Source organism: Dipodomys spectabilis, unplaced genomic scaffold, assembly GCF_019054845.1.
Source record: "Dipodomys spectabilis isolate Male_0828 unplaced genomic scaffold, ASM1905484v1 ptg000017l, whole genome shotgun sequence".
Taxonomy (NCBI): Eukaryota; Metazoa; Chordata; class Mammalia; order Rodentia; family Heteromyidae; genus Dipodomys; species Dipodomys spectabilis.
Window position 1 is genome coordinate 15,800,293 of NW_024870694.1, and position 12,196 is coordinate 15,812,488.

The window sequence follows — 12,196 nt, forward strand, 5'->3', positions numbered from 1 at the left end:
TTTGTTCTTCATACCTGGAAGGCAATCTTTAGTTTATCTTTTAGTAAATATCTGAAGCCAGTGAATTCTCTTGCTACTTTTCTGAAAAAGTCTTTCTGTACATGCATTTCTTGAGGATACCTGTAATTGACATATAATTTTAGACATGAATTTTACATTTTAATATTTGAACATTATCACCTTGCTGTCTTCTAGCATTCAAAATTTTTTGAAGAGCTGTATTACCAGTCTTTTGGTTATTCCCCTGAAAGAAATGTATCTCTTTTTTGATGCTTTCAAATTTTTCTTTTTTCTTTTTTTAAAAAATTTTACTAATATATCCAAAAGTGGTTGTGCTTAAATATATCCTGATGAAAACACATAGATGTTCTTGAATTCTTGAGTAAATTTATTATGTCATTTTAGAAAACTTTTTTTCTGTATACATTTCACCTTCTGGCTATTTCCAGTGGTATTATCACCTCCCATATTCATTTTGTGTTATGTTTGCTTAACCAGTAATTTTGAATTGAATATTTTACATTGATTACTGGTGGATCATCTCAATTCTCTTGTGAACTACTCCAATCTAAGGCTAAATTTCAATCATGCGCCTATGTCTGTGGAATTTGGAATTTTAACTCAGGGCTTTGGCATTGTTACTGAGATTTTGTGCTCAAGGCTAGCACTCTACCACTTAGAGCCACAGCACCATTTCTGGATTTTTGGGTAGTTAATTGAAGATAAGAATTTCATGGACTTTTCTTCGTAGGCTGGTTTGAAACACAATCCTGAGATCTCAACCTCCTGAGTAGTTTAGGATCACAGACATGAGCTACCCGCACCTGGCTAAATTTCAATTTTTATGAGAACTGATCTAGCTCGAGATTTCTCTGACTCTTAACCAAGTCATCAGTATTATTTAGTCCAGGATTACTGGTTGCCAGAAGTTTCATGTAAACTTTAGTGATCAAGTAAAACCTTATTAATCTTGCTTTGAATATTTATTTCTTGTTCCTATAACAAACACTTCTTCTACTTATAGATTGACTGTTTTATACTTATATCTTTTATTGCCAAGATTATTAAACGTTTTTCCAAATGATTTACTTTATTTTTATTATTTATTATTTATTTATTATTATTTACTCTTATTATTACTAGTTTACATTACATTTACATTTGGTACACCAAATTGGGTTCTATCTAGGCTTATATGGATGAAACCTAGATTTCTTTATTTAATACAGATTGTAATCTAATTATATGTTCACAGACAAGCCGATTTCTAGATTACAAGACTAGAAGCCAGGTACCAGTGGTTGATGCCTATAATTCTGAGATGAAAAGATCTGGGTTCAAAACAAGAGATTTTATCTCAAACTAACCACCAAAAAGCCACATATGGGGCTGGGAAGGTGGCTCAGTGGAATAGTGCTTGCCTTGCATGCATGAGGCCCTCGGTTCAATTCCTCAGCAACACATAAGCAGAAAAAGCTGGAAGTGGCACTTTGGCTCAAGTGGTAGAGTGCTAGCCTTGAGCTGAAGAGCCGAGGGACAGTGCCCAGGCCCAGAGTTTAAGCCCCACAAAAAAAAAAAAAAGCCACATATGGAGAAGTGGCCCAACCGGTACTGTGTGAGTTCCTGGGTACGCAAGAAAGAGAGTGGAAAACCCATGCAGTAGGTGTATAAACCACATGTAAAAATACTGATAGGGGAATTATAGAGTTTACTTAGCAGGATGAGGCTGAAAGTAGTCATGTTGGTATATATGTGGGTATTTACTACTGCAGGCTAGCAACATAATATGAACAAAGGCAATGATGATAGAAATAGAGTATTTAGAGGAGTGTCTGGTACAGGAAGGGGTGAAGTGTATGGAGACTAGTATGGAAGTGAGCCATGTATAGGTAAGGATTATTTAAAAGCTACTTTGAGATTCTTAACCAGTGTTTCTATAGCTAGAAATATGACCAAATGTTATTCTTTGATGATCTTAAATTTTGTACTCATTCTTTAATTTCCTCCCAAATGATTTGTTCACCAAGTAAAACACAAGGAACAATTGATGCCTGCAGGGCTAAGAGGAACCAAAGTAAAAGAAACACACCTGCCTTTTGGGTCACCAATACTAATATTTTAGTCTCTTGTATCTTGAGTGGTAAGCTGAAGTTGCGAGTTGGAACAGAATGCAGGCTGCTCTAGGCTGATGAGTCAGGATGACTGTTAGACTTGCACAACTGAATGTGGGTGGTTTTGTTGTGTAATCTTTTACCTTAATCTTTCTGCTTTTAATGAAGTGCTTTGACTGTGTCTTCATGTGTGTGCCTATTAGAAGTAGGACGTGCATAGAATTTCTTAATGGAATTTCATCAAACTTAAAGTCATGATTAAAAAATATTCTCTTAGTTATAGAGAAAAGAAGGAAATGTTAATAATCAAAGCTGGGTTTAGCAGTTGGTGTTATTTTATTTGGGGATTTAAAGTCCAAAGAATAAAATAATTTGGTCAGATAGGCTTCCTATTTTAAGTAAATTTCAGATCTGTGATTTAATATATATTGGAGAAAAAAATGTGGGAACAAAGAACAAGAAACAATAATGTTTTAAACAGCAACCCAGTGACCAAATTCATGTTTGGCTTACAAATTTAAAAGACAAAGAAAAAAAACCATTTTTTTCCAAGCAGTATGATATCCCATCTCTCATTTCTCAATAGTTTATTAAGTCTTCCTTTAGCCAACACATATTAATTGTATTATATGCCATTCTTTGCTAGTCTCCAGAGACTCTTGGATAAACCCAGGTGGAAATTTTCGACTCAGAGATCAGTTAGCTGAGCATCCTCAAACATTTGTCATATGATCACACATATCAAAGAATAAAGAGAAAAAAATGTTCTGAAGAAAGAAACCTAATTCTGCAAGAATTAACTGGAAAACATTGTAAGAAATATGCCTTGACCTTTTTAAACTTCAGAAGTGAAGGCATGGGGGAAGTTGGCACAATGAGTTTCTTGGTGTTAGGGAAGGAGCAGGAGTCTCTGTAGATTTTTGTTCTCTGGATGGTCACAGGTTTGCTTTGATGTTCCTAAGCACCAAAGTTTCCTGAGAATTTCAGGAAATTGGATTTTTCTTCCACCAGGACCAGAACATTCAGCAGACCCTAACATTCCTCTAATCCATCTCCAAATCACTTGCGGAGAGAAATTTCTAAAACAGATCCAACTACACCTTATTTTTCCTTCAACACCTTCTGAAGTTGCTCTTTTCACATGGTTGTAGTGCTCGCTTCCATATTTACATGAAATCAGTTTCAAGGGCAGTCTGAGCACACCGGGATCCTGCCAGACTCCAACCGGCCTTACCAGATTTGCTTCACATCAATCTTTTCCACACCCTTTGCACAGCAAGTTAGAACCTCAGTTAGGACTTAGTAGGAAGATTATTCACTTCCTTTGGAAAAGGCATGATTTTCTTTTTCTGGGAAGCATTGCTCCATTTCTTCTCCCAGAAAAGTTATACTATCTAGGTCAGGGGTGATTTCCTCCCCAAGCCTGGAGATAAAGCCAGTCACCACTTTTCTTCTTCTTCTTCTTCTTCTTTTCTTCTTCTTCTTCTTCTTCTTCTTCTTCTTCTTCTTCTTCTTCTTCTTCTTCTTCTTCTTCTTCTTCTTCTTCTTCTTCTTCTTCTTCTTCTTCTTCTTCTTCTTCTTCTTCTTCTTCTTCTTCTTCTTCTTCTTCTTCTTCTTCTTCTTCTTCTTCTTCTTCTTCTTCTTCTTCTTCTTCTTCTTCTTCTTCCTTCTTCCTTCTTCTTCTTCTTCTTCTTCTTCTTCTTCTTCTTCTTCTTCTTCTTCTTCTTCTTCTTCTTCTTCTTCTTCTTCTTCTTCCTCTTCTTCTTCCTCCTCTTCTTCTTCCTCCTTTTCTTCCTCCTCCTCCTCCTCCTCCTCCTCCTCCTCCTCCTCCTCCTCCTCCTCCCTCTCCTCCTCCCCCTCCCCTCCCCCTCCCCTAACCTCCCCCTCCCCCTCCCCCCTCCCCTCCCCCTCCCCCTCCCCCTTCTTTTCTTCCTGCTTCTCTAAATAGTGACCCACTGGTATACTTCCAAAGCCTGTTCAGCTAAGTGAAATCAAGGATACAGGTGGCTCTTAAAAGCAAAATTTAAGGGCTATGTTACAGAGCATTATGATTCTTAGAACAAACAATGGCCTCCTAGCCCATATAGGCAACAGAGTGCAAATTACAAAATACTATACTTTCCTCAAGACCCTTCCAGTTGTAGCTTTTGGAAACTTGATGTCATCCTATCCTGGTTTTGTTAGAACAAAACAGTGTTTTTGTCCACTTTCCACAACAGTTGCTGTTAATATAAAGTCTGTGATATCTCCAGTAAGGTTACACCATTGGACTTTGTGCTCAAGTATAGTGTTGAGCCTGAACAATGATGTGTGTAAGCTTTTGAATAGTATGCTCTCCATTATAAAGAGTCTTTTCAGCAGGTAAAAAACAATAACTTGTTGCTTTGTATGTTCACACACACACACACACACATACTCACACACACACACAGAGTATAACCCCTATTTCCACTGTATTTGATGTCTGTGCCCTGCATCTTGTATATACACTTCTCTAATTTGGGAGGGGAAGGGATAAAACAAAATGCTTAACTAAGGATACAGGTTGACCCATTGTAACAATGAGATGTACAAAACACTATGTTGAAAACGAACTTTACAACTTCAGCAGGGGTCGAGTAAGTTGTGGAGGTGGGAGGGAAGTAACGATAGGGGGAAAACAAAGGAGGAGGCAACAAGGCTCAATAGGAAGTGTACTCAGTACTTAACTCCTCTGTACAGCATTTTTACAATAAAAAGTACAATAATAATAATATAAATTTTATTTTCCATATAAAATCCTGCTGATCCACAACAACCCAACAAGAAAGTCAAAACAAAACCTCCAAGTTGAGAAAAAAATCCAATAACTTGGAAGGTAAGCTATAAATGCACACTATTACCATTACCATTCATTTTTTATTTAAGTAGTTGCACAGATGAGTTACCATTTAACAGGCAGTTTATGAATACAATGCATATTGGTAAACGTCACTCCTTTCAACAGTCTCAGCCACTCTTCGCAATCCACCCCTGGCTTTATTTTTCTTAATTTTGCGGGACATACATAGAATTCTTCACTACATTCTCCCCCAGCTTCTTCTCTCCCTTTCCCCTTGACCCCACTCTTCCCCTTTCAAGTACCCTCTTCAGTTTTTTTGTCTTACTGTACTTTGCCTTTGCCTTTATAAGTTATTACACTAATTGAGTTCTTTCTTGAATCCATCATATTTCAGTTCATGCATTTGAATATGCTTTTATACTTCTCACTGAATGTCTACATGTTAGCAGTTGAGTGAGTTACAGGGAAAATCAGTGAAAGAAAATGGTTTCTTCACCAAAACACTGTGTTGCATGTACAGCTGCTGCAGAATTTTTTATTCATTCATGCACTATATTTGTTTCCAGGCTTGTTATTGTTTGACCTAATTTTAGGTCACAAAGTTCTCTATGGTATTGATTTCATGCACAACAAAATCACTGGAGATAGCTAAGAGGAAGAAGTCTCAATCAAGTCCCAAGGTGATAAATTATATATATGAGAAGTAAAAATTTATGTTACTTACTAAAATAATTGCAATAGGATAGTATTTTAAACTCATGATCACTCTGGACTTTTTTTTTTCCTCATAATTTACCTACATGTCCAGACACCTGCTTTGTCAAGCCAAATGGCTTTCAGGTATTGCTAATATAGAAAGAGAAGTTTCAAAGTAGAATTAGAATTAGAAAAACAAACTCCTTAGAGAATTTGGGCACAAAAAAACATTTGAAATAACATAGGAATTTGTTTCCTCAAGACTATACAACCTTTCCTCAGAGCGTGATAGAGAACTGTAATGAAGAGATGAAAAGATAGGCATTGGTGAGCTCTGGAGAAGAAACTTTGCTCCGTGAAATAAAACAGTGCAATGGAAAGGAAGCAAGACTTCTATATGGACATAAGTACATGCATAAGTATATGCAGGTGGAGCCCTACACAGCATCTGAGAGATGATCATAATTCTGTGTCTGCCATGGGGAAAACTGCCAGCTTGGGATGGTCATGAGCACAAGAGAAAAATACTCCCAGATATGATGTTTATGGGTTAATGACTAAGCACCAGGTAAAACCATGGAATTTGGGTGTGCTGGAGTATGAATTGATCTGAGGCAACCCATTAGAACTTACACTAAATATTAGTCCAGAGGAAAAAGATTGTGATTTTTGCAATGTCAGTGTTAAAAAGTAACTTGAGAAAGAAACTAAGTTAAAATTTAACACATTTAGGTCGAGAACTGAGATGCATATGTGCTGTAAAAGGAAAAATAAAAGAATATAGGTGTGACATGGTATAGTAGTGCTTAACTATTATCTTAGCTCTCCAGAGGATGAGGTAGTAGAATCCCAAACTTTATACCATCCTGGACTACACAGTAAGATCTTATCTCAGAAAAGACAAGCAAAAAAAAAAAAAGGTGCACTGAGGATGTAAAAATAGACATGGACATAGCATGAATGAGTAGAGTTTGAATTACCTATTGCAAGTGCTCTATGTAGTGTGTAGAACACAAAGACACGTAAGATATCCTTGAGAAGTTTACAGATGCTTGTAAAGATGTCTTCTTCAGAAGATCAGAACTAAATGGAGGGATGTTAAGCTAAGTGTGACAGCTGGAGAAACAAGTCAGAAAAGAAATGATCAGTGAGGTCTGAGGCACCCAGGAAGGATGTACAACCGAGATGAGACTTGACCTTGGCCATGAGACAAATGTCACACTTGAGCCAATACATGAAATAATGATCTGGCAAGAATGTGCATGATGCGTTTGAGGGAAATGTAGACTATTTGTGCCTGGGCATGGTTAAGTAGGGCACACTATAAAGGATTTTTTAGTGCAGGGTAATAGAAGTATGGAATCGTTACAAAATAATCCATTGAGCTTAACCTTGGAGCCAGCAGAAAACCACAAGAGGCATAAATTGAGGGGTATACTATGAAACAGAATACATTAAAATATGCAACTGTGCTTCTAGTAAACCAGGCACGTGGCTATATAAAATTTTCTTGGACTGATATGTCAAGGAAAGATACTGTACTCCAAAGAAGCAAGAAAAGCTAGACGTAAATTGGAAACTAGCAACATAACAAAAGACGTTGGTCAGCATCCTTCTTTTTCTGTGAAGCTTCTTTGTGAAAAATAGAGCAATTACAGTTATTTAAAAGATAACACTACAACCTGAATAAATGGTGATTGTATAATGTGTACTATTAGAAATTTGGGAGCATGTGTGGAAAGAAGTAGCAGAGTTTTATAACCATGACTCGGATTTGCCCCCGACTACTCAAAACCCTACAATGACTTCCTTTCAGTGAGATTAAATAAAGTTAATGTTCTTTACCATGGGTTACTTGGATTTACATGATCTGCCCTAGCCCCTGCTCCATCTCTGACAATGTCTCCTAGTACTCTTGGGCCCTTCTCCCAATATGGCAGCCATACTGTCTTTCTTATTATTTTACCATTATAAATATATTTCCCTGTAGAGATTTTGCTTTCACTGTTACTTCTTTCTTTATTGCTACCCCCTTGAAAGGCCCTGTCTTTGCATTTATTCAGATCTCTGATCAGTTGTTCTTCCCAGTGAGAAGTTCCTTAAGTATCATATCTAATGTAGATGCAATCTCCCACCACACCAGGCCTGTTCTTTTTGCCTTGATTTCATTTTTTTATTGTACTCATCTGCATCTGATAGATAGGTTACTTATTTTGTATTTTTTATTTTTTTTATGATTGCTTATTATTTTTCTCTTGTGCTAAAATGAAAGCTCTATTACAAGTCTTTTTCTAACATCTCTATAACTCCTGGTCTAGAGGAAACTACAGTACTTGAAAGGTATGAGGTAAGTATGGCAAAAATGAAGAACATTATTATTGTTTTGTCATTATTCCTGATAATCAGTATTTATGGAGATTTAATTATGTGGCATCTCTGAGTTATTAATGGTGGAACTTGGTTTATTTCATTTATTTCTTACATATAGTTCTCTACTTCCTGCGTCACCGCCAGGTGAAGTAACTTGAATAAGTCAACCAACTAGTAAATGCCTGAGACAAGACCTAAAATCAGGAGTGCTGAGCTCCTGGGCCTACTCTCTGGCTATTACAACCCTCTGTTGTAATAGCTACCTTTCTATCCTCTGCAGTACATTTGAAAACATTAGTACACTGTCTACAAATTACTAAACAAAATTAACTCTATATAACTCAGGTCTCCAAGTTACTAATAAAGATCCCCATAAAGGATCAAGTAGAATACTATTAGCTTAAGATCTGGAGACCTTAAGAATGTTTTTTTGTGTGTGCCAGTACTGGAGCTAGAACTTAGGGCCTAGACATTGTTTCTTAAAGTTTTCATTCGAAGCTGGCATTCTAATCACTTGAGCCTCAGTTCCACTACCAGCTTTCTGGTGGTTAATTAGAGAAAAGAATCTTATGGGTTTTCCTGTCATGGATGACTTTGGACTTCCATCCTCAGATCTCAGCCTCCTGAGTAGCTAGGGTTGCAAGTGTGAAACCACGGGTGCCAGGCTTCATAAGATTTTTTCACATACCTTTTTCTTCTTAAATATCAGTTATATGCTTTATTTCAGTTCCAATAGCTTGCTGTTATGGCTTTTGTTGGTGACAACCCCTAGGTTTACAGGAACAAAAGAGCTGGAATTGCCTGGTAGAGCCCTTTCCCAGTGATTGATAGATATAAGATGATGAAATCTCAAGCTCCTTGCCTCAGGTTGGAACTCTGAAGCAATTTGACATTCTAGAGTCAAGAAGACTTAGCCTATAGTTACTCAAATTCAAGTTCAGGCTGAGTTCTCTCAGGACTCTTGCCTCTGCTCCCGTCTTGTCTCCTCCACTTTCATACTGTTCTCCCTTGGAGCACTTTGTAAATAAATCATTAGTACATTATGACTATTGTCTCTGATCTGATAATGTAGATCTAACCTAAGGTAATGAATCAACAGGTTCCTATTAGTGCCAACGGAACTCTCTTAATGGCTACAACTAAATTGCCTTTTCCTGGGCCCTCATGCCTTTCTCTTCATTCATGTTTTTTTTTTTTTCAGTGTTGCAAATATGTGATTCTTACTGGAACCAAGTGCTAAAAGAAACTTACTGTAAACGAAGAACCTTGTGTAGGAAAATCACCTTGGGTGTGTCTAGATCCTGGGTCTTTGCTTTGTGGAGCCGAAGCATAGATTTGACCTAACTCATTTCCTTCCCCACATTCCTGGCTAGAAGACAAGGACAAGGAGAAAAGCGGAGCTGAGTCATGGAGGCTTAATTCATTTATTCTATATTTTGGCCCTCAGAGGTTAGTTTAATTGAAGAAGCTTTCAGAGGGATTAGCTTTGCTGTGGACAAAAGGCATGATGGGTCTCTTTTTAAGGCAGGGTTTGGTTGTACTGCAACAGAATGAATAGTGAAGCTCTCTGAGGAATGCAGGTATTTTCTAACAGATGGAACTGGCTCTTCAATTGGACTTAAACATGTCACCTTCTCTTTAAAAAATAAGAAAAATTGTAGAAACATAGCACATGGGTTCAGAGGCTCAAGAAAACTATATCAAATGACCAGAACTGTGGACTGGGAATGTGGCTTACTGTAGAGTGTTTGCCTAATATGAATGAGGCCCTGGGTTCAATTTCTTGGTAGTAAACAGAAAATAAAATAATGTTTACTGGGGAAAAAAATGACCAGAACTCACCTTCTTCTCTGTGGCCAAGGGAGACTTCCCAACAGATTTACCTTTATACCATGTTGAGATGGGAACATGAATGAGATTTCAGGCCTCATTTCATCTCCGAGGGAGTAAATTTTACTCTCATCATCTGGCTAGTGTGCTGCTTGCTTGGCTCAAGCTGAACTGGATCATGTTTTGCCTAAGAAGGTCAGAGAAGCATTTAGTAATGTTGTTGTCATGAAGTGATGGAAAGAATATGACATCACATATGAAGAAGAGACCTAGGAAATCATCCCAGATCAATCCCAGAGTAGCTTCATGAATTTAAGAAATTACCTTAAATTATTGGATAACATTATCCATCTTCGTAGTGTCTGAGTTTATTCTTGTCAGATCTCCACACTTTCCATCATTCTATGTTATTCATAGTTTCCGTGGAATTGAATAACTCCTGTATCAACTAGCCTCAGCAGAGAAGATGGAAATTCCATACAGTGTTAACATCATGGCATTGGAGACTTCCTACCTACCATCTTTAGGACTTGGTGTAGAAACTGCAAGTTACTACGGGGACAAGTGAGCAGCTATCTGAACATTCTAAGAATGTGGCACCACTGGCAATATTTGGATGCTTAGCCGAATTTGAGAATGCTAGGTAAACAGGCTTTTCCTAAAATTAAGTCATCCTTTTAGAGGCAAATATTCCCCAAGTGCACATAATATCCTCTCTTTCCTGGACTTTGATCGTATGAGAGGCTAGTTTCCCATTCATGTTTCTATCACAATGAAGCCACCCACTTGTGTGCAATCTATATTGTCAGACCACTGTAGTTTACATGTGGTGATCATTACATAAAACAGCATTCCATAAGAATTCTGCTTTTGTCTGACCTTGCTTCAGATCTCTTTAATCAGAAGCATGGTCTCTTCCTCTGGATTCTCCAAAATGGTGTGTGTACACAGCAGTCTTTTTATGAAAGGTCTTGTTGATATTTGTTTATTCATCTTGATCGTCTACCATTCTCCCCAAACTTTAGATTATGTGCACCAAAAGGGCAAAGCTAGGATATACATTTGTTCTAAAGATACCAAGTAGAAAGTAGAATATTAAACAACAACAATCAAAAAACCCCATAGACTTCTAAGTAAAGTGCAGTGGTGCTATTTCTGAAATCATAGTCTTTGGGAAGATGAAAGAAGATCTGGGTTCAAGGCTTATCTGGGCTGCATGATAAGGCTAAGGCCAACTTGGGGTACCTAGTGAAATCCTGTCTCAAAAACTCAAGCAAATAATTGAATTCCTATGGGCTTCCAGGCTCAGTTGTATTGGTGCATATTTATTCACGCATTTAAAAAAAGGCAGGAAGAAGAGAGGGAGAAGACCTGGGAATTAAAAAGCAGTATTTCGGGGGGTTGCCAGTGACTTACACCTGTAATCCTAGCTATTTAGGAGATGATGATCTGGAAAAGATGAGGTTTAGAGCCAGATCGAGAAGAAAAGTCTCAAGATTCCATCTCCAATTAACCAGAAAAAAGGCAGTCTGAAGGTGTAGCTCAAGTATCAGACCAGCTAAGTAAGCTGTGAAGAAACAAGCTGAGTGAGCATGAAGCCTCTCGTTCAAACTGTGGTATGGAGGGAGAGGGAAGAAAAAGTAATATTTCAATCATTTCCTTTTTTCTCCTTCATCTCTGAGAGGCCTTGAGCAACTTGTTCTAAACCTTTGAACTCTGCTTTCGGTTAGATTCTTAACTGTGTGTGACAATTTGAAATAGCCAAGAGATGCCTAGCGAGTTGATAAGACATTATTTCTGATGTGTCTGGAGGGTCTTTCTGAAAGTGATTATCATTTGGTTCAATGGGCTGTATGGGGAGGAGTGTCACCTCTAGCACATGTGTTATCATCCATGGAGAACAAAAAGATGCACAGGTCAGTTTGCTTGTCATTGGAACTTGTAACTCTGTCTCTTTCTGCCCTCAGACATCAGCATTCCCAGCTCAGTCACAGGAACTTACAGCATCTCCTGCCTGCTCTCAGGCTTTCAGACTCGCCCTGCATCCCACCATTGACTGCCTGTTCCTTCAGCTTGCAAACTAGACTTCTGGTCCTCTCAAATCAAGTAAGCCAATGCTGGCATCTATTTCCCTAAGGAACCCTGAGTAATGCAATTAGTGCATGACGTTTCTATCTCTTCTTATACAAACCAACCAAACAAACAAAAACTGAATTGTAGCAATTCTTATGATTATGAGTATATTGATGACTATGATTACAACTGTGTGGATTTTATCTGGCTTTAATATAGAGATCAGCCAAAATATAGATTTGGAGGGAATTCACTTTAAGCCAAGGGCTTGTGACAGAAGATGACATAGAGGCCT